This window comes from Rhinolophus sinicus, linkage group LG14 (assembly GCF_036562045.2).
Source record: "Rhinolophus sinicus isolate RSC01 linkage group LG14, ASM3656204v1, whole genome shotgun sequence".
Taxonomy (NCBI): Eukaryota; Metazoa; Chordata; class Mammalia; order Chiroptera; family Rhinolophidae; genus Rhinolophus; species Rhinolophus sinicus.
This window is the reverse complement of record NC_133763.1, coordinates 44,222,899-44,243,763: the sequence shown is the minus strand read 5'-3', so window position 1 is coordinate 44,243,763 and position 20,865 is coordinate 44,222,899. Positions and strand designations below refer to the sequence as shown.

The window sequence follows — 20,865 nt, the reverse complement described above, 5'->3', positions numbered from 1 at the left end:
GGCTGCCCGCCGTTCTCTTCCTTTTCATAGCATGAGAAACAGAAGGTGCACTTTCCTTCCCTGTTCTTCAGGCCAATGAACACGAGAACAAACAGGGTTCAGCACCAGGAATAAAGTTGACTCATACACTCAGGCTTCTCTCCTTTTAGAACACACTGATTGAAGACTTGGAATGGGACAGCATTCGTTCTCACAGGGAAACAGACAAAGCTGCCAAGGGAGAGAAGGTGGGGAGAACAGGGAAAATGAGGTGAAGGAATAGGCGGCAGTGGCCGCTGCCCTGCTTTTGACAAAGTCGCTTCATCTCGGAAGAAAAGGCTGTTCTAGGAAGATTATATTCCAGGCAGAGTGATGAGCATGCGTAGAAATCATATGTATCCTAGGGGATCAAAGTAAGTCTCGTGCTAACATGAATAAGTATCTTTGTGTCCTGGCACCAGTTCAAGAGCCACACGTCTAGGATACTTAAAAACAAAATCAACAAGAGTATATGCTCTAACACACAGAATTAGTAGCAATGAGAGGAGGAAGAGGAGCTTTTTCAAGGCAGCGATCACGTGGGTGCCATGGAGTAATCTCAGGTTAAGAGCTGAGAACCTAAAACCCAGGAGATGGCCCAGGGGACCTGGAAGATCTGTATGGGACAAGGACATCATATCTTTCTGTGTGTTTCAAAATAGAGACACGAAGGAACAGAGGAGATGGGGAGCTCCACACTGGGCTCTCGGCTTTCTAGAGAGAAAGGAATTAAAAAGGTCATCTCTTCCTCCAGTGAATCCTTAGAGACACCATGTCGCTCGCTGCTTTTGCTACCCCTTCTGCATATAAATGTCGCTTCTCTTTGCCTACTATTTAAATATGCATGTCCGTTGTTATATAAACTATAAACTATGTACGGGCAGTGGTCATCTTTACACAGGCAGACCTCGGAGGTATCGCAGGTTCAGGTCCAAACCACCACAGTAAAGCAAGTACTGCAATAAAGCCAGGCAAGCTTTTTGCTGGTGGAGGGTCTTGCCTTCGGTTTGTAAAAAATGCAATTATCTGTGAAGCACAATAAAGCGAAGTGCAATACAATGAGGTGTGTCTGTACCTTTGATGGAACTAGCTCCGTGTCTTAAGAAATATTGTCTGATTTGATGTTACAGGAGAATTGGACTTCCAGGGTCAACGGTTTCAAGGGCTGGCAATCCTTAGGTCTGGCCAAGAATTTCCACGAAACAAGGCAATATTTGGCATTTACAAGTGCATTCCAGTGAAGTGAAGAGGAGTGTCAGATTTTGCAACAGTTTTGCAAATAAGATAGATTTTTTTGGAGTAACTGGGTTTGCAGAAAAACATGTGTTGAATAACAAAAAGTAATCCAGGTTATCATCTTTAGAGAGATTATGCAAAATATAATCTCTGCCAGATTCTAATAGTGACATTAGTAAGTTTTCTTAGCACTACATAGCATTATGCTAGGTATTATACATGTGGAATGTTTTTAAAAGTTGCTATTACTATCCTTAAACTTAAAATCTCAATGGGAAGTCAATGTGTATATACACAAACGAATCAGAGAACAATGTTACATCGAGTTACAAATTAAGTATTACAACATTGCTGTTAGGGAAGGTGTCCTAAAGAAGGTGACCTTGAGATGGGTCTTGGGAGTCTCCCAATTTTTATTTGCTCCCTTGAAGCTTTACAAAGTCCTCTATCCTGTGGACAGCTGAAATATAATAAAGTTTATTGCTTTAACCCTCCCCCTCACTTGAAATATTAGTATTTCAAGATATCATTTCATATATCTGGTGTAATAACGTGCTTAGCTCTTAACCTTATACCCCTCTAGCTTTTGACCTTGACTTGATAACCCTAACTGGTAGACTAAGCTTCACTCCAATTCTTCCTGCTAGAAGAACATGAGGAGACTAGGTCGGTCATTCGTTCAAAGAATTAGTCTCAAAGAAAATCAAGCTTTAGGGGTTCCTGCCCAGAACTAGATTTCTTGCTGGTAATTTCTCCCATGAATAGTTACAGGTCCCAAAACTATATCCTTGGGTTCTTTGGTTTCTATGGTCAGGTTTTTGTTTTTGTTTTTAGTAATAAAAGCGAATATTTATTGACCATGCTTTAAACATAATGGTAAGTATTTTATATGCATCATCTCATTTAGTTTTCCTAACAGCACAGGACTGTTATTTATCTCATTCACAACCAAGAAAATTAAGACTCAGAAGAGCTGAATGATTGGCCCAAGGCTACACAGTGACCTGGGACTGGAACCCAGGCAGTCTGTCTAGAACCCATGCTTTTATGGTCAGGTTTTTGAATGCCAACTATCCCTACCTGAATCTGCTTACATTATCTAATGCCTGTTCAGATCAACACCTTGAATCTTGGGTTCATTTTGGACTTTGACCGTAGGTACAAACTTCCTGCATGGTCCTCAGGGGCTAGTGTGGCACTGGGGTCACCGAGGCAGCAGTACACTGGTAGCTGAAGGGTCTCTTATTTCAAATGTTTCTGGCTACGAGGCAAGAGCGAGTGAGAGAACGCAGCTCTGTTTTAGGCTCAGAGTCATGCACTTGTTTGTGGTCCAAGCAGCCACCACGGATTTCTGCTTTAAGGAGTGAGGCAACGGCGGGGATATTTTGTGAAAAAGATTTCACACAGCATAAAAATAGGATAGATAGCAAGGTGACCGTCAAGACACTATGTGCCTTAGCATTGATATAAAATATAATGAGATAATGCGTGCAAAGTACCAAGCACGGTTCCTGGCACTCAACAAATGTTAGTTTTCCTCCCTTAACATACAGATTGTACAGTTCATAATGTGCTTTTGCATACATGAAATCCCCCCTAAAGCCTTCGGAATTAAATATTTCCCCCACAGTAGCACATCTGAAGAGTTGCAGGGCTGAGAGTCAGACTCAGGTCTTCAGACACCGAAGCCAGTTCTCCTTCCCCCAAGCCCCAGGCCCTTCTTATTGCGTGTCCTAGATTTACGATCGTGTAGGCTTGGATTAGAGTGCTAACAACGGGATGGAGATCAAAGAATGATCTGTGAGCACCTGCGTAGCTGAGCTGAGCTTCTTATTCTTAGGGCCTATATTATTATAGATCCTTATTTGTAAAAACAAAACAAAATAAAAACACCAATACTTTATTCCAAGATATATATAGTTTCTCATTTTAACATCTCTGAAATTAAGACAACTGAGGGTGTTTTCAGTTGTTTCTACTGCTCAGCTGTTGACAGTTACTATTGTCTGCTCATCTCCAAGTGTGGTTGTTAGTCCTGGTGGCAGGACTGGACAACTGAAACCTATGGACGTTTCAGTCAAAAATATTTAGGTACCATTTATGCAAGAAATGTGAATCCTAGTTGATGCATGAAAACATTCCCTTAACACTTTCCAGGTAAGATCAAAGAAGCACCAGCCTCAAAACTTGCAGAATGAACGTCAGGAGCTTGGAAGAAAATCTCAGAAAAAAATGGTGGCGCCCTCCTTACGACAGTGCATGACCAGGGCTCTTGATAGCAGAGGTGAAAAACAGAGGCATCAATGACTCAAGAGTTCAAAAGTGATTCAGAGGACAGACTCTGAATGTAAAGACTCTTTGGACTACCATAACTGAATTATTTCCTTTTTATTAATGCACAAATGTGATATATGATAAAGATCAATGTTTAAATAAACCTAAATAAGCCCTTTAATAAGGGCTGAGTGATAAGAAACCATTGTGCCATAGATTAACTTGCAGAACTACCTTCTTTCTCAGTGGCAAAGAAAATAATGGTGTGCTCTGCCATTGGTGGTGTCCTAGATTTTGTAAGAATGTCTGAGTTTATTTGTATAAATGCTTCATAGTTTATATAGTTAGCTCTTTTTGGTCATCATAGTAACCTTGTGATATCAGGAGCAAAATATTACCTCAAATGTTGTTTATGAGAAAAATAAGACAGATTAAATAACCCACTCAAACAGCATAGGATAAGGTCTCGTTCCTCTAGAATAAGCCTAAAATCCTTTTCTCTCTCTAAGATTTCAAGGCTTGTATCTTAGTGCTATTAAAAAAAAAAAAAGAAAAGAAAAGAGAGAGTAGATCTGGTGAGAATGAATCCTCTTGGCAAGGATTGTCAGGGCTTTAACAATAATAAATCACTATTACAAACAGCTTAGTGCCGCACCTAGCACATAAAAAGTATTAAATCAATCATAGGAGTTGCATTACTCAGAGTAGTTAATGCTGGCCGCCCCAGCAGTCAAATCCTGAACTCTTAGTGGCTTAACCAACAAAACTGATATCTCACACATGTCATATGTCTAGCACAGGTTGGCAGGCGGTGGAGGGTGTAATGCTCTACTCCACACCTTCACTCAGTAGCCAAGACGACGCACAACTTACCATTTTGTCACTGTGCCATGTGCGACCTGTAACCTCCAACGGTGCTATGAGGGGGAAAGAAGGGAGGACACATTAGCTTATAACTTCCTCAGCTTGAAAGTAATGCAAGTCACTTCCTTCACAGGCCACTAACCAGAAGTAATCACATGACCCCAACCTAACTGAAGGGAGGCTGGGAAAAGCAGAGGAGCAATGGAATATTTGATGAGTACAGCAGTCCTACAATGGTTTTCTTGAGGGCAAGAATCTATTTATAGCTAGTTCCCTACATCTAGAATAGTATCTGGTTTATAGTATTCACTAATAATTATTGAATCAATAAATGAATGAATGAATAAATGGCATGGGAAGCTGGTTTTCTTAGTTTCAACTATCAATCTACTATGAAAAGTTTCTAGATAGAATGAGATACTCAAGTTCAAGTTAATATTTCAGAAACATCTAGAGTTTACAAGAAGGTATTTTGGTAAAAATTTATTAGAAGTTGGCCATCTCATTGTCAAACGTAATTAGATGACATGAAATCGTTTCTTTGGGAGCTTAACGATTTTTTTAAATTGACTACAATACGAGGAAACACAACACTCAATTCTAAAAGCCTGTTTGGCTTCTTGGTTTCACTTTAAAATGAGCACAGACCGCACTCTTCCTAGAAATGATTGCTTAAGGAGTTGAGAACAATTTTCCACAATGATAAGAATTTAGATTGCGGTGATATGAAAAGGCAAGCAATAGTCAAGCATGGGGAACTGTACAAGGTCCTACCTGCATGATTAGGAAGGCACAGAGAGTTCAACATTGGGTTTTCAACGAAGGAATTTCAAAATGATTGTAAGATGTAATTCATCATTCATTCATTCAACAAATGTTTATTAAGCACCAAATATGTGCAAAGAACAATGATTCAGGCACAGGAGATATAATTCCTACCCTAATGGAACTTACAGTCTAATAGGGAAGACAGGCACTTAACTATTATAAGCATGATATAGGTTGCAAAAAAGGAAGTACCAGATACAACAGCGTGATGAAGTGGCAGACTTCCTGCTTTTGAGCAGTAAGAAAGAGTCAGGGAAGATCTTCTCAAGCAGAAATTGATGTTTCAACTTAAACCCAAAGGATAAAAAGGAAAAGTGAGGGGAAGAGAATTCCAGATGGAGGGACTAACTTATCCTCACAACCTGTACTATGGAGACACACAGGCTTACATGCTTAATTGCACGTACAGCTGGAGAAGTGGTAGAAGAGAGTGTTCAAAGGATATTGTTTCACAAGTGGTTTAATTAGGACCAAAGGACATATTCTGTACCTCTTACAGCAGCACACACAATTGTCAGTTAGACCCTTTCCTGACCCAAACAGTAGCTCAGGCCATTACTCAGCCATATAGGCCAGCAGGAACATCAAACAGCCACGAACGAGGCTGATGTAACAGTCTCTTTCACAGCGTGCAGGATGAGAAATGCAGAACCCTAAATGTCTTTCATGCAGGAAGAGTGTGAGGTGTAGTTGCAGAGGAGGAAGCGTCACCGGTGAAAGCCAAATGCTAAAAGCAGCTGCGTGTGACATTTCTGTCAGCAGTCTTCCCTCCCTCATTGTGCATGAGACACACATCAGATGTTCTGGTTTATGATTTCAGCGTTAGAGAACATACCCTTTGAGATCCCAGCTCATGTATCTCTTCCTGGCATGGTGCCTGCTCATTAGCTGGACTCTAAAGCTAATCTGGGAATGATAACCAAATGCTGAGAATATCGGGACGCCTTTCACTTACCCTCAAGGAAGTATGGGACCTTGTGGATTGGTGGTCTGAGGCCCAGGTGCCTGATCTCTGTACTTGCTAGAAAGTGACAAAACACAGTCTACCACCTTTTCCAGAAGCCAGACCATGTCAGAACACCAGGTCATGTACAACTGCTGTCTTCCCCCACTGGTAGCAGCTCAGAGGACAATCTATTCTCTCTCCTTTGGCCGACACAATAGAGGCTAACTCATGGAGGTCCCAGGTAGGGGACCACTTTATGCATTAGGGTCACTTTATGCATTAGGGAGACCTAGGGAGGCCCAAGTCTTTGCCTTTTCATATTGTGTTTAGCTCCCCAGGTAAATTAAGGTAGAAAAATCTACTATTTACAGGGGAGATAAGAGAGGAAAGCCACTACAGGCTTTTACTTCTTTGACTCAAGAGCACAGATCCTGATTTGACTGAGATGTCAGCAAATGAAAAGATAAGTTTGCATACCAATTAACAATCTCCCCAAAATTAAAAGTTCCTGATATTCTGATCATTTAAAAATATATTATTTTAGAGACTTCCATAAAGTATTGGTGAGGAAATCTGTTACTTGCTTCCAAAGATGCTGGGTCATATACTCTCTCAGATTACTTCCCCAAATTATCTCAGGCAACTATGAAAACCATTTTAAATGTCAAAGGGTTTGCTTTTTAAAGAGCAAGAGCACAATAATGATGACAAAAATCTGTTCTAGTCTAAATGAGTGCAGTCTCTGAGCACCAAGGCTTTGAGTGGCCGCATTTAAATGAATTTTTTTGTCAGAAATCTTTTCATAACCCGGCATTAGACCCAATTTTGGGTGATGTGAATGATGGATTGGCTTCGGAAGGAGTATGCTGAAGTTAGCAACAGTTATTTCAGGGTTTCTTAGTCCATTATTTCTCAACTCACACAAGTTTATGCCTGTTACGTTTAGGGCATGTTTAGTTACGTTTAGGGCAAAGTAACCCCTGGTAAATTCATTCATTTAGTCAACAATATTCAAAGAAAATCTACTTTATTCATTGTACTGATGAATAAGACATGATTCCTGCCTTATAACATATAGTTTAGTAAAGATTATTATATACTAGACTGTGAGCTCCAAGGTCAGGTTTTGGGTCTGTTTCAATTACTACTTTACACCCTGAGATAACAGTGTCTGTCTCATGGTGGGAGCATGAGAATGTGTATTACATTCTTTGACAACCTTATTTCATTTGTTGATTTAAACTTCATAAACATTTCAACATCAGCCACCAATAACTCAGATTTCAGCAGGGCCCAGAGGAAGAGTTGATTTTAATTTTTACTTCTTATAATCAGTCTGTGGCCTTGATGAGTTAATAGAACTGACTGAGGGAAAAGGGAGGATGAAAGAAAAAACATATTTAAATCAGCATCATAACATTTTACTGAGAGGTTTTACTTCAAATGGGTTATTCTGAAGGTAAGTACAAAGTGTGTGTTTTTAATTTTTTTTGGTAAATGCTAATTCGAAAAACAGGAAGCAAAGCTACGTTACCATGTTATTTAAGATATGATTTCTCTCTTTATCCTAAAGATTTTCCATCTCTTTTTTCAGACTTAAAAGAACACAGTTGCCAACTACTTCACTATACATAAGTAGAAGAAAAGAAAGATGAGATAAAAATCCTAGAAATTAGAATATCAAATTCTTGTCTGGATTGTAAACACTATTTGTGTGGCCTTGAATAAGTCTGGACTTTATTTTCTCATCTGCAAAATAAAGGGAATTAGACTGAATGATTTTTCACCCATCTTCCAGTTTGGATATCTTAAGATTTCTTCAGACAGGCAAACTCTCCCCTTTGTCATCCATGTTACATATGGAATGCTCAATATTCTCTAGTTGTTCTTTTTTTGTAATTAATAATTACTTACCACAGATGTTTAAAATAAAATAGCTCTTTCTTTACAGAATGTCTACCTAATTATTTTTTTTAGGTAGTCATGGTGCCACTGAAAAACTATTTAAAATATCCAAATAATGATATATAATAAAATAAATACTACCCTATAATCTCACCACTGAGGGATAAACATTAACAGTTTGAGTTATAATCTTCTAATATTACTTTTGTGCCCATAGTTTTGTGCATACTTACTTTACAAATAAAATTGTGATCACTTTGTACTCAGTGTTTTGAAACCTGCATTCTTTAATATCATAAACATATCCCCATATTTTTCTGAAGCATGATTGTTTTTCATGGCTGCATTTGTAATCTGTCATTTAGAAACACCACAAAAAAATTCACCTATTGTTTTCAGACATCTAGGTTATTTATAGTCTTTATTATAAATAACACTGTAGTGAACAAGCTTGTACAAGAATATCTGATGATTTCCTAAGGATAAGTTCTCATAACTAGAATTACTCCTACATGCAATGTATGAGAGTGCTGGTTTCCAGACACCCTTGAGGATTATAAAACTGGTTTTATAATTTAAAGAAATCTTTGCTAACATGCCACATGAAAAACTCTTGAGGCTCTGGGCTTTGTAATTTAGAAAAACCCTTGTCAATATCCACGTTTGATTATTATTGAACATTTTTCTGTATTTTGCTTTGGTTATTTACACTTCTTTATTGGTTAAATATCTATTCCAGTCTTCTGCCCGTTTTTCCACTTGCTCACCACTTTTCTTTTTGAGATACCGCAAATGCCTCATTATTTTTGATGGGGTAGATTTTATATGGTACCCTGCAGGTTTAGGGAGATTCAGTTGTTTCTGAAGATCAAAATCACCATACCATAATTATGGTCCCAAACCAACAATTAATGCCCTTTCTTTCAGTTTTTCTTTGGCCTATCCATGAATCATTTTATGATTTTGTTCTGCATTTTAAATCTTAAGCCTACCAGTAAAACATATCAGGACTCTATCCTGAAGCACCTTTTCCCATCAATATTTTAATAATGAAATATTTTGAATAAGATATTAAGACTTCATAATTTTTATGCATTGAAACAATAAATCTTAAACATTGGTAGGTCAATATTGGATAAACTGGAAAAATGTGAGTGCAATACAGGTACTTGATTTTTACATGTACAACCAACTAGAGTATATATATCAAAATTATGGCAGAACAAAAGATTTACATGTAGATAGGTCCCCACAACTTGAGTCATCAGATTCTGTGGGTCGACTAGCAAAATAAAAAGGTATATAACTTGGAAATGGTTATCTTCCTTAGAACTTTTTAAAGAACAAAAACTTTCATCCTGACAAATGTGGTGCTCTTTGGAGCCTTTAAAAACGAATCCCCTCACTGGGCTCTGGACCTACTGGCTGAGCAGGTTATTGGTCGTTGATCATTCAAAAGAACAACTTCTAACATGTTGACCATGTGTGAAATAACAAAGCACACCTTCACATAACTTATTTCCCCTTTACCTTTATCTGAGCTATATCTATTCTTTTCTGAGCATATGTCTATTATTATTCTTTCAATCTTTTTTTTGATTTGTGTTTTTTTGGTCGTTTCATGTGTATAACTATTTTTAGAATCTGGTTTTTTTTTTAGAAAAGGTAAAAGTTTGTGATAACTTTTTGATTCTGTAACAAACACTGTCTTTATTGACTTTCAGGAAATCACTTCAGGGTATTTTCTGGGGCATCCTTTTTTTAAAAAAACTAACATTTTAATATGGAAATGTGTTGGTTCTGATGTTAAAATTAATCTAATGTACCAAAAGAGCAATAAATCTTAACCATTAGAAACTGTTAAGTGAAAAAAGAGGGGCCAGCCAGGTGGCTCAAGTGGTTTGAGTGGCAAGCTGCTAACGCCAAGGTCACGGGTTCGATTCCCACATGGGCCAGTGAGCTGCACCCTCCACAGCCCTCCCTGCAGCCAGGCTGCCGTGAGCAGCCAGAGGTTGGCATGAGCTGCCGTGGGCTGCTGTGTGCTGCCGATCATCGACTGGCAACCGACTGCCTCAGCCGGGGGGCGCACAAGGCTCATAATACCAGTGTGGGCCAGGGAGCTGTGTCCTACACAACTAGACTGAGAAACAACGGCTTGAACCGGAGTGTGGGGGAGGCGGAAGAAAGGGGAAAAAAAGAAAAAAGAGGTGAAGAATAGTATATACAGTATGCTACCATTATGTACAAAAAAGAATATATCTATGTATATATTTCTATATTCATAGAATAAATACCTCTAGGATATAAAAGTACATATAAAAATGCTACTGGTGACATTAGAGGACTCTGGGGAGGTAGGGTGAATGGCTGAGGGATTTCCTTTTCATTGTATATTCCTTTGTACCTTAAAATTTTTGTTTCATGTACAGAATTAACAATTTAAAAACAATTTAATTATAAAAATCTTACTACACACAGTAACTATTCAATAAACATGGAATAAATGAATAAACATATTAAATAAAATGAATGAATGTCTTAAACCTGCACTTGAATTACTAAAGCTTTGTGGATTCCATAATGTATAGCAGTGGTGGTATTAAAATGAATGTGCCAAACTATAGCAAACTTCCTGCAAATGCCTTCAGAAATGACAGAAGTAAGATACAGCTAAGGAAAGAGCTTTGGTTGACAGAAGAACAACATTTTTATAATTGGTTCTAGGCTAGTGCTTTAAAAACTCCTAAGTAGACAAAGCCAGATTATCCTCCACTCCCTAAATCTGTGGAAGAATTATTATATACTACTCATTGGCAAAAACACCTTTTGCGGTCTAGAAGAAAATGCACTAACTCCATTATTAAAAAGTCAGGTCCTAAGCTTGTCTAATGGCAATTTTATCAACTTTCCACTCACAGCTAAATAGTGAAATTTCATAATTGCATGAGACGAAATGGCGTTTTAGAACAAAAATAAAGTCTGAACTGGGGAGAAAACTACTGTCGCTTTGTTAGATTTCTATTGCTCTTTTTACATTATAAGGAATAAGGAAGTTTCATATCCCTACATTTGCTGAAGAAGCTGGTCTTGACCCATATTTTTCTGAAAAATGCTGAAAGGTACACCAAACACTTCAAATTAACATTTAAAAAAATTTTTTTTATAAGCGTTTGAGCCAAACTGACAACATATGCTGGGGAACAGATCTCAAATGCTGTCCAAATTAACATTTTTATTGCATCTCTTACTTCAGTGAAGCTAATCAAGGATTTATACCAAATGCAAAGTTGTTTTAGGCTTTGTGTACTGCTTTATGTCCTAAGATTTCTAAGATAAGCAGAACAGCTACCTGGTGTAGTATATTCAGGTCAAGCCTTGGAGACAGACATGGATCTAGACAGTGACAGTTGCTTGGAGTCAAAATAATAAAGGAAAGACACTGGAATTCTAGTTATCCCTGTTGGGGAGGGGAAGGCTGAACTGTGGAATTTATTACAGCGCAGATGCTTAAAGAGTTTTGCCAGAAAAATAAATACAACCAGATAAAAATGGTTTTACATTGAGCAACTCTATGTAAAATGCTTACGACAGAGCCTGGCACAGAGGCCGTGCTGTATAAATGTTAGCTGCTATTTATATTTACCATCATCATTATATTGACACTCACCATTTCGAAATAATCAACAAATGTTTATTAGACATATATGTAGGTCTACACAAAGCAGTATATACAATACCAAGAGAAAAACCAGTCCCTCTTTTAAGAAGTTTATAGTGATAAAACTTTGAAGAAGAAAAGAAAGTAAAACTATAAAGAAAACAATCGTTTCTTTGAGGCAACGTCCATTGCTAGTTCAGGCAGAGTCCTGCATCAAAGGTTGAGAAAAGCTCAAGGCCTACGCTTTCCCAAACGAATTAAAAACAGAGATCACTAATATTTAAAATAAACAAATCGCACAGTAGTAATTTATGACTTTTCAACAATTCTGGTGTCATAAAACTTAACTGAACCAAATTTCACAACTATTTTGAATACAGGAATCAAAATTCCCAGGGAAGACAGGCACTTGAGTGAAAGCCTGTCGAATAATTTTTTTTCCTGATGAAGGTAGAATGCCATGAGCAGGCGCCAGGAGGAAGACTGCCTAGATCTGGACACACGGGAATGTCTTTTGCCTTCATCTACGTGTGCCTCCATTTCTGAAAACCTTTATTTCTGGATACCTTCCAGTCTAAAAAAACAAGAGGAAGAGGGTTAAAAGGAACTGTACTACAGTTGTACTAGATAACTGACAGGTGGAATATGTTTCTTAGTGAGTTATAATTATCTTGCACTCTTTGAAAAGGGGTAAGCAAAAATGTTTTTGGAAATAGTCCCAGTGTCTTTTAGAGATTGTTCTAAAAAAGTTACTTTCCAAACTGCCAGGAAGTCATATCAAACACTAACACCTAATTTAAACTTCCAACAGATAGATAGAAATCCTTGGGGCATTAGGCCTTTCTTATCTACCTCTAAATATACCCTTTCCCTTCCTCCTCCCAGCTTTCTCTCATGTGCAAATAAAGGAGAAATTTAAGTTGCTTTGCTAACCCAAGGAAACGTTTTCTATATGGAAAATGTATAAAGATCAAAAAACGTTTATATGGTGATCCCGTACTCTTAATTTCTGAATTCTATGGCTTTTGCATTCTTAATAGCAGACAACACATTAGGAGTTTGGAATGCTTGAATTTTAAAGCACAAAAACTGCATACATTTTTGCTAGGTCCTTAATACTTCAGGAGATCCACTAACAGCTCTTCCCATGGATCGGTAAGGCTTATGAATATGTAATGTTGGGGGCGGGGAGAGAGAGAAAGGGAGAAAGAGAGCACAAGAATCTAGGTCTTTCAGAGGAGGGAGGGCAAAATATGGAATTTAATTCTCAAGCCAATGCTTTTTCCAAAATAATCATGTACCTTAGGGAACGAAATAGAAAATAAAACGTAATATATTTAATTTGGATTTGGAGGTGGCCTTCTGAAGCAATTTATTAAAGTGTAAACAATAATTATGTAGGAAGAACCTTGTTAGTAAATATAATTATGGAACCATATTAATTTGCATTAATTAGTGGGGAAGCCAAACTGGATTATGAAGTTTTGGATTATACAACAGAATTGCTAAACTGCTCCCTTACTAGTCTATCAGCTTCTCTTTCACCTCCACATTATTCTGTATGCAGCTTACCAGGTAGAAGGAAAAAGTGCTTTCTGTGAAGAAACAGCACGTCCAAGGGCTAAAGGCTCTCGGGGGTGGGACTATGAAACAGCCCTGCATTTCCTGCCTCTTATCACCCTCCTCAGCCCCGTCCTACCCGCTGACCTCAGGATTTTGAACAAAATAAATGAATAAAAATAGCCTAACAGTTGAGCACAGGCTATGAGTGAAGTAGACCTAGGTTTAAACTCAGCCTTTTATTACTTATGAGCTAAAAATAACCCAATTTATGACTAAGTATATTTTACTGCCATACCTCTAAGTTTGGGGAGATGATATGGGATTTCCCGATTCCAGGTAGAAGACGTTTGTTCAGGAGCACAGCGGTAGTAACTGGGAGTTGCCCCGTCACTCCTGGAGTCCACTCCTCTCTCATTCCCCCGGATTCTGGAAGTGGGCTTGGTGGTCACCCCAGCCTGAATTACCTACTCCCATGTTATGGCTGAAGCATATCTGGGCGGTTTTATGCATGATGTGGTCTCACCTCTGTTGGTTAAATGAATCAGCTACTGAACCAGAGAGGATATACGTGCTAGTTAGAAGGCTCCCAGATTCACTTACCTTTTCAATGGAAACGGGAGCAAAGACCCATTATTCAGTTTGCCTCGGCCTGATGGAAAACGAGACAAACGCCATTCCCAGTCCTCTACCCTGATGTGTGTTGCCTGTTTGTTGTGCCTCTCGTTGACCGCTTGTGTGACATGTAACTTCTCCAGATTTTGGTTCCTGCTGATATGGCTATGGCAAGTATATACAAGGCAAAATAATGAGGTGTGTGTGCATGGGGGTGGGTGGGGGGGATGAGGGAGTGATGAAAACAACGGCTGCAGCAGAATGGTGTATTCGGAGCTAAGTAAGAACTACTGCACTTTTGGCTTTGGGGCACTGAGTAGACCAGCTGTCCCAGAGGTAGAGAGCACAGAACAAAGAAAAGTCCTCCACTACAAGACTTTCCAGTTCTTCTTGCTCTAGATTAGAGATGCTAAGCAGTGAGAGGTATATGTACATCTGGAAACTAAAAGAGGGCTCCTAAAGCAGGAGAAAATTAAAGCCCCTCAGTCTGAGACCATGAGCTTGAAGACCCTAGAGAGGAAAGAGCTTGTCTATAAGCAGTGTGAAGGCTGTCCACTGCAGAGGACCAAGTGGGCCATGTCGGTCACTGTGGCCATGGCGACCAAAATGGAATCACAGGGCTGGGATGGTAGACAACTGAGGATGAGGTTCTAAGGAAATCCACTGGGTCTCTTCACCCTGAATCCTGACCTGCCAAAGGTACAAGAACCTCCACGTAGGGAGGGGTCTGCCAAACCCTGTCACTAAGGCCCTTATTCTGAGATTAAACTTTTCCTTGGGGATTGTTTATAAATCAACTGCAACACAAGGAGGGCTCAGGAGAGAAAGCACTCCCCTTTTTGCCTGTTGCTTAAATACCGCAGCAAAAACGAAGCTGGAACAGCCTAGCTTGCTGCAATATTTGTTTGCCACACTCCCCAGCTGCCTACCCATTCCTCACTTTCTAACCCCCAATTTTCTGTCATTGTTGTTTTCCCTTACTCTGATACAAAATAAAATGTTAGAAGTTTCAAGAATTCTGTTTTCTTTTGAATTACTGAATAATGTATCATGTAGAAATGTGTTAGTGCTGTACGGGAAGTGCTCGTGCAGTGCGTCGGAAACCTGAACTGGATGCTGCGGTGGGTACGGGCCTCCCTCCACCACACTGCTCAGCACTCACTGTCTCACACTGGGCTGATCAGCTCTTCCCAGTTCTTGAAGGCTTTTCTGTTTGAATCCTTGACTTAGACTACATTTGACTAAAATTCAGGGATAAATGGAGATGCAATAGACAGACTTACACAACATGAATGTTTACCTTCACTTGTGGGTCCCCAGGAAAGCTTCCTGCCGGGCTCCTACTAGGCAGATCTGTGGCTGAGGCGATTTCCCTCGTATCAGTGAGGAGGGACCTCAACATTTCTTAACTCCTCTAAGTCCAAACCCTAAAAAGGTAAATCCCAAAGTGCCACCTTCCACCTGTTTCATGTTCCAAGTTTTTCTGCGTGAGGATTCTCTTCTTCTTTGAATGAGAATACCTACCTTACTTAGGGAAACCTATAAAGGTATGGCCTTGTTCTATGCCTGCAAAAAATAATCCTATCAGAGTACAACAGACATAGCTAAATTCATGATTTGTGCAAAAAGGGGTGGAGGGGAGGCTTCACTCTATAATACAGAGCTCAGAAGTGGGGTTGGTAGCCCCTAAATTTCACCTGGGCACAGGTGTCATAGGTACTGTGGCTCAGGGCACTGTGACAGATTCAGGGGTCTCACTGTAGATTGATTTCTATGCTTCACTTAAGACTCCCTTTCATCAGTGTAGCAGCATCGAGGTCCAGTTATAACACCCAGGTCTGGCTCCCCAGGGAGGTCATTATGATCAGAGGCCTCCTTCACTGTACAGTGGCACCCCTCTCCGGAGTCACCGCAGGCTTGAGGTGTAGCTGCTCAGGAATTCCAACTGCCTGTTGCTGCTGGGTGAGGACCAGAAGTTCCAAGCTCTCACACTGAATGATCTGATGACATGGAATACAGACACCAGGACACCCAGAACTTCCTGGATAGAGGTGATCTTAAAACTAAGCTGTTGAAGAAACATGTCCCAAGGTTTCATGCCCCAAATTTGGCTGCCTAGAGGTTCACAACTGTCAGATTCAGATAGGCAGGGATAGTTCCCTGCAGAGCACGTTCTGGTTTCAAAGGCAGCTTTCATGGCCTGCTGCTTTCATGATGATTGCTCAGCTCTATTGCGGTACAAAACCTAGAACAAGGTTGTCCTAAGTCACGATGGCCTTCAAAGCCTATGGATTAGTCTCCTATGGTATTAATAGTGATAAATGACCATTTTGACTCTGTATTTTTTATGAGAACTGATGATGACCACTTCCTGAAGATTCCAAACAATACTGATTATGTGACCTTGGGCAACTTACTTAATCTTTCTGTATCTGTTACTTCTGTATATATCTGTAAACTGGGGATTATAATAGTAACTGGTTTATAGAATTTTATGGGGTGCAAATGAGTTAATATGTATAAAGTACATAGATCAATGCCTGGCATATAAGTACTTCCTAAATCCTAGCTATTATCAATTTATCATTACGATCAGTAGTAGTATTCCCCCATCACCATCTGCCTAGAATACTAAAGACAGGAAAGGAGGAACGGAGGAAAAGGAAGGAGGGAGAAAGAAAAGGAGGGAGGCAAAATAGCAGCAAGGAGCTCGGGGTTAGCCAAGGTCAAACAGGCAAGGTCTGGCAAATATGCAGGACCATGCCTAGAAGAAATGCTTACTAGGGAAGATCCTACATAGTGATGTAGGTTACAAAGAACACAGGCCAAAGCTCTCCGTGCTGGCAGACACGGAGCAGGAGCCAAGCCACATCAGATCGTGGAATGGAGGGTATGGGAACTAGACTGCAGTAGGTAGTAAACAGAGCCTCCCGCAACGTGGCTGATAACAAATTACTTGTTACCCATATGGATTGTTTCGCAACCTTTAAAGTCTTTAAGCATTACTGTTTATCATAATTTTTTAGGTTTTTTAACCAAACTTTTGTGCTTTTTAATCTAAGTTCATTTTAGACAATCATTTAAAAACAATGTAAATGCCCCTCCCTTACTCTCAAAGCCATTGCAAATATTTAAAAATGTGGTAAACAGTATATAGAGTATGATTCTTAGAAAAACATGTATTTGTACACAAAAAAATTCTCAAAAACTCCAAAGAAGCAGTAAAGCAAAATTTTTCCCCCTTCTCGCGCCTCCTCCGCCCCACGCCAGTTCAAGCTGTTGTTTCCCAGTCTAGTTGTGTAGGACACAGCTCCCTGGCCCATGCTGGTGTTATGAGCCTTGCGCTCCCCCGGCTGAGGCAGTCGGTCACCAGTGGTGGGTTGGCCGCTCACAGCAGCCCACAGTGGCTCACAACGAGCTCCAGCTGCTCAGGGCAGCCCAGCTGCCTCAGCCCAGATCCAGGGAGAGCCACTGTTCACAATCGTAGCTGTAGAGGGCGCAGCTCACTGGCCCATGTGGGAATCTAACCGGCGACCTTGGCATTAGGAGCACGGCGCTCCAACCACCTGAGCCACCGGGCCAGACCATAAACCAAATTCTTGACCACCAAACTTATCAAACACACAAAAGGCTGGTGGTTGGAAATAACCATTTTTGAATAATGTCATGCTGAGGAAATTTTTATAGTAACCAATTTGTTTTCTACCAAGCTGTTTTGACCAAATTATCTCCTGCCAACAGAAAGCTACAGAAGCCAACTAATTAGGATGCCAAACTGCAGGCTGGTGAGATTACGTGAAGTGTCAAAACAGAGCAAGAAGAACCTCCAGAGAAATGGGGAGAGGTTAGGGAGGGGCTTGGAGTGCATCTCACCAAAGTGGAGTTAGTATTCCTTCAAAGGGCGGCAAGTTCATCCAGGTCCAGCCCTTTGGAAGAGGCAGGACTACCCCTGACACAGAACATGAAACTAGATTAAGACATTCTGAATCAGAGTTCTCTACTTTAAAGAAGGTTTTTAGAATGGGCGTTACCTCCCTTACCCTAGGTATTTGCTTGGTAAACTTTTTTTCATGCGTGGTACAAAAGCAAATTTCATGTTCATCTTCCTTACTAAATTATTATAAATTATAAATGGGGAAGTGTTCTTAATCGATTGATAATTACTGTGTTTTAAAAGAATCCTTTCCTGCCTTGTTTGGTGCTTAGTGAAATGGGGCTAATAGCACCCTCTTATTTCCTACCTCACAGAAATGATGGAATAATTGAGGAGAATGCAAGTGATGTGGTTGAATTCCAAAGAAAACACATGTAATTTTATTATTCTCCTTTTCCAGATAAAGCAACTGAGTAACTTCCTCAGCTTGGATGGAAATTAGCTGTTACAAATTTTCAAATTTTACATTTGCATTTTTTATCCCATTACTAATTTCTGAAGTTATAACTCTTACCTTGAAATCTTCAGAAGTTTTGTTCGCTGAACAAGCTTGCAAAGAGCAGATGACCCAGGCATCATTCAATCTATCAACCTTTAAAACAGAAAAGTAAATCTGGGGAATTTTGTGATAAAGCGAAAAGCCACTAGAGAACAAGCACCATGCTGTCTCTGATTTTGAAAGACCCCATGATGAAATGCTTTTATTTAAAGATTGCTCTTGGTACAGTAAGAAGAACCTGGAGATCTGGTTCTTCTGATCATGCCATTTTTTAGATGGGTGGCCTTAGAAAAGCCTTTTGGCTTCCATTTCTGTAAAATGTGGGGAATAGCTAGGTGATCTTCAACCTTCTGTCAGCACTAAATTTCTGATCCTATGCTTACCAGTTTATTTCTTCAATGTTTCATGGATTAATCATAAAGAAAACCTGGCAGAAAAGCAAGAATGTTATCTGTATCATTTCATCATTTTTGCCAGCTCACCCACCGTTTCTACTTTTTCATCTAAGAACCTTGATGTTGCTTTTGATTTTGCCTCTTAACACACTCTATGGACAAGTTATAATACTAATTCATAAACACGTGTAAAGCGCTTTCCAAGTTTTACAAATCACTTTCGTAAATACTATCTTATCTGATTATCACAACAGCTCAGGCTGGTAGATAATTATCTTCTATTTACCTGGTAAGTAAACTGAGGCCCAGAATAGTTCAATGAGTTAACTGCCCAGAGTAACACAGAGAGTAAGTTATGGCAACAAGCCTTCTGATTCCAAAGCCTGCTTTTCACAACAGTACAGTTCCTACTAGGGGCAGATCCAGATTTTGTGGGGCCTCAGGTACATATAATTTTGGTGGACATCTTCAAGAAACGGGATACAAAATTACAATAAACACTAAGTAAGATCCTGTAAACTGATTGTTAGGGCCCCTCACAGGGTATTGGAAAGGGTCTCGATTCAAGTGAGGGGCCTTTAAGTGTTAATCTTTAGGATGCAGTTTTACTATTTTCTTTCTTTTTTTAAAATTTTTATTGGGGCATATTGAGGAACAGTGTGTTTTTCCAGGACCCATCAGCTCTAAGTCAAGTCATTGTTTTCAATCTAGTTGTGGAGGGCGCAGCTCAATGGCCCATGTGGGAATCGAACCAGCAATGTTGGTGTTATGAGCACCTCACTCAAACCACTGAGCCAACCGGCTGCCCCAGTTTCACAATTTTCTATGATTATACATTTATTTAGTATAATATTTACTCTATATGCCAGACACATAAGTAAATACTAATTTTATTATTCTAACAACCCTATGAGGTAGGCACTGTTCTCCATTAACAACAGAAAATAAGGCTCAGAGAGATAAAATGATTTTCCTAAGGACACACAGAGAGCTAAGTGAGAGCCAAGTTGAAACTCAGGAGCTCTGGCTTCTGGGTCCACACTGTGAACCTACCACACTATGCTCCTCTAAAAGCCTTCCTTCGAGGTCCTAGGAATTACTTTATTCTACCACTTCCCACCACATCCCTTATTTTAGGCCCTGATAAATTTACACCTGAACCAGTCCTGGTTTGCTCCCTAACTTGACTGTCCTACCGTGACTGCTGCTGCCACCCTAACAATCCTAAAGCACTGCTGTGGTTAAGTCCCAGCCACTCCACTAACCAAAATGCCTTCCTTCTCAGCATTTACAAAGGTAAAAAGCAATTAGTGCTCATCAGCAGTAACTGGCCATGGAGTCTATATTGTCTTTTACTAACAAGTTTAACTGCCACTGAAAACTCTGTTGCTGTGAAAGCCAAGAGTGGGTGAAAGGAAAGCACGTGGGAGCTCTCAGAACCTGATCCTTCAACCTGCACTCCCCCACAGTCTCAGGCGCTTCATTTGCAAAACACAAATTTCAGGCCCATCCCTCAGGGTTGTTGTGCGAATTAAATGGGGAGTGTGTGTGAGTGTGTGTGAGTGTGTGTGTGTGTGTGTGTGTGTGTGTGGTAGGGCACACAGCCAGTGCCCTTCAAATGCTGGTTGATATCTGCCTGATTCAATCTCCCCAAAGAACTTGTAAGCTCTTGGAAGGCAGGGACCTGAACTCATAAATTTTTAATATTTCTCAAAACTCCTGGACATCAGAGACACTCCGTAATTATTTAATTTGACCACTTCAACAGATGCACTTTGGTACCTCAACTTGCTCAAGAACCTACAGTGGCCCTTACGACAGAATCAGATCCTGGACTGCAGTCCGACTTCAACTGTGGGCCACGTACTAGCTCTGCGACTTCTGGAAAATTCCTTAACCTCTATGAGCCTCAGGTCTCTCATTTGCACCATGTTACCGTAGTACCTAACTCACAGGGGTGTGAGCATAATTCAGGTGAAGTCCTACGTACATAATTAGCCCTTCAAAACTGTTAGCTATAGTTATACTTCGTCCCAAATATTCAGTGTCCAGGAAAAATGTGGCCTCTATGCATTCTCCTTTCTCCATGTTTCAGACATACACACCCTCCCTTCTGGGACCACAGTCGTCACC

At 39.9% G+C, this 20,865-nt stretch overlaps 1 protein-coding gene across 1 annotated transcript in view; it reads right to left on the bottom strand.

Moving 5' to 3' along the window:
* LOC141568649 (uncharacterized) overlaps nt 1-20,865 on the bottom strand; it is a 34,700-nt gene that overhangs the window by 12,148 nt on the left and 1,687 nt on the right. The window contains exons 3-4 of the mRNA XM_074319091.1: nt 18,353-18,430; nt 4,402-4,445 (exon numbers count right to left, since the gene is read on the bottom strand). The gene's annotated coding sequence lies outside the window, so the exon portion shown is untranslated. The remainder of the gene's footprint in view (nt 1-4,401; nt 4,446-18,352; nt 18,431-20,865) is intronic.